The sequence below is a fragment of the Malaclemys terrapin genome, chromosome 15 (assembly GCF_027887155.1).
Source record: "Malaclemys terrapin pileata isolate rMalTer1 chromosome 15, rMalTer1.hap1, whole genome shotgun sequence".
Lineage (NCBI taxonomy): Eukaryota > Metazoa > Chordata > Testudines > Emydidae > Malaclemys > Malaclemys terrapin.
In genome coordinates, this window is record NC_071519.1 from 15,257,475 (window position 1) to 15,259,974 (window position 2,500).

The 2,500-nt window shown below is 73.4% G+C and overlaps 1 non-coding gene across 1 annotated transcript; it reads left to right on the forward strand.

Annotated features, from left to right (window-relative positions):
* The first annotated feature begins 79 nt into the window (after positions 1-79).
* LOC128823804 (5S ribosomal RNA) lies at positions 80-198 on the forward strand. The gene has a single exon (XR_008442039.1). It is a non-coding gene; the product is annotated as a 5S ribosomal RNA (ribosomal RNA).
* The last annotated feature ends 2,302 nt before the right edge of the window (positions 199-2,500 follow it).

Sequence of the window (2,500 nt, forward strand, 5' to 3'; positions counted from 1 at the left end):
GCAGTCCGACCGGGGCTCACCGTGCGGCAGGCCCGGGCGTCGGCAGGGGAAAGCGGGCGAGGAGGCGCGGGGGCCGGGTGCCTACGGCCATACCGGACCGAACGCCCCCGATCCCGTCCGATCTCGGAAGGTAAACCGTCCCGGGCCTGGCTAGTACTTGGATGGGTGACCGCCTGGGAATCCCAGGTGCCGTAGGCAGCTTTTCCCGGTCCGAGCCAGCTCTCTCTCCTTTTCTGGGGAGGAAGGAGAGGGGGGGGACGGGCCGGAAAGCCCCTCGTCGCTCCTGCCGAGTCGGAGGTCGCGGCCGCAGGTCACGGGTCTGGGCGCCTGGGGTCCGGCTCCCCACCCGGCTTCCTCCGCGGAGGACCCACCGAAGCCGCTGGGGGAGACCCCGGGCATGGGGCGGACTGGCCCGGACCCTCCCGGCCGCCGGCCCGCAGGACCGCCCCGAATCCCCCCGCCCCGCGGCCACCCAGGCCAGGCCTGGCCAGGCGGGACGGACGGCGGGTGTCCAGCGCCCAGCGGCTTCCGCCAGCGGGGACCCACGGCCCCCAAAGCCGCAGGGGGAGGCCCCGGGCCCGGGACGGACTCGCTCGGACCCCCTGCGCCCGGGCGCCGGCTCGCGGGACCGCCCCGAATCCCCCCGCGGCCACCCAGGCCAGGCCTGGCCAGGCGGGACGGACGGCGGGTGTCCAGCGCCCAGCGGCTTCCTCCAGCGGGGACCCACGGCCCCCAGAGCCGCAGGGGGACACCCCGGGGCCGGGACGGACTCGCTCGGACGCGCTCGGACCCCCTGCGCCCGGCCGCCGGCTCGCGGGACCGCCCCGAATCCCCCGCCCCGCGGCCACCCAGGCCAGGCCTGGCCAGGCGGGACGGACGGCGGGTGTCCAGCGCCCAGCGGCTTCCGCCAGCGGGGACCCACGGCCCCCCAGAGCCGCAGGGGGAGACCCCGGGGCCGGGACGGACTCGCTCGGACGCGCTCGGACCCCCTGCGCCCGGCCGCCGGCTCGCGGGACCGCCCCGAATCCCCCCGCGGCCACCCAGGCCAGGCCTGGCCTGGCCTGGCAGGCCGGCGTGCAGCTCCCCCGGGCTTCCTCCCCCGACGACCCGCGCCCCCCCGAGCCGCAGGCGGAGACCCCGGCCCCGGGGCGGACCGGCCCGGGCTCGCTCGAGCCCCCTGCGCCCGGCCCGCAGGACCGCCCCCCCCCCCCCCCCGAATCCCCCGGGAGAGGCCCGGCCTGCACGCCACTGACGACCCGCGGCCCCCAAAGTCGCGGGAGGCGCCCCCGGCCCCGGGGGCCGGTTAGCTCCGTGTCGCTCCGCGCCCCCCCCCCGCCCCTCGCTGCCGGGACCGGGCACCGCCCCAGAGTCAGCCGCAGCCGGACGGCCTGAGAGCTGCCCTCCTGTGGACGACGGTGAGTTTACCTTGACACTAACCGGCCATCAGCCAGGTCAACCCCATTGCTAGACTGGGGTGGACCTGGTGGCCGAGTGGGGACTTGGAACATTTGACAGCTGCTCCCCGGGGCTTGACCGCTTGTCCTGAACGCCCCCCCCCCACCCCACCCCCCCCAGCCCCCGGCTCCTGCTCCCCTCTCCCCAGCCTCGGTGCTCCGCTCCCTGCCTCGGAGGCTGCCCCTTTGCGGCGCCTGCATCGCCTCCGAGGACGCGCACCTTCCGGAGGCTGGACGTAAAGCCTGACGCCCGCCACCGCCGCCGACCCGGCTCTCCGAGGGACGACTGTGAGGCCTCCCCCCACCCCCGGACCGCCCTGGGGACGACTGCTAAGCCTCCCCCAACGGACCGCCCGGGGGAAGACTGCTAAGCCTTCCCCGGACCTGCTCCCTCTCGACTATTAAGCCCCCCCTCTGTGGTCCTCAGGACCGCTGCCGCGCAGCCCTCGGAGTGGGGTGACACCCGGGCCGGAAAGCAAAGCGGCCACCAGGTCAACCCGTCGAATCCAATGGGTTGACCTGGTGGCCGGAAAGCAAACCGGCCGCCAGGTCAACCCAGTAGATTCCGCGGGTTGACCTGGTGGCCGCTAAGCACGACTCTTAAGCCTCCGCCGGACCGCCTGGGGAATGGCTATTAAGCCTGCCCCCGGAGTACTCGGGGGGACGACTATTAAGCCTCTCCTGGAACGACTATTAAGCCTGCCCCCGGAGTCCTCGGGGGACGACTATTAAGCCTCCCCCGGACCGGCTCCGTCTCGACTATTAAGCCCCCCCTCTGTGGTCCTCAAGACCACTGCCGCTCTGCCCTCGGAGTGGGGTGACGCCCGGGCCGGAAAGCAAACCGGCCACCAGGTCAACCCGTTGAATCCATTGGGTTGACCTGGTGGCCGGAAAGGAAACCGGCCGCCAGGTCAACCCAATAGATTCAGCGGGTTGACCTGGTGGCCGAACGGGGACTTTGAAAATTTTACAGCTGCTTCCCCTGGGGTTGACCTGTTGTCCCGGTGGGGACTTTGAACATTTGACAGCCGCTACCCGGGGCTTGA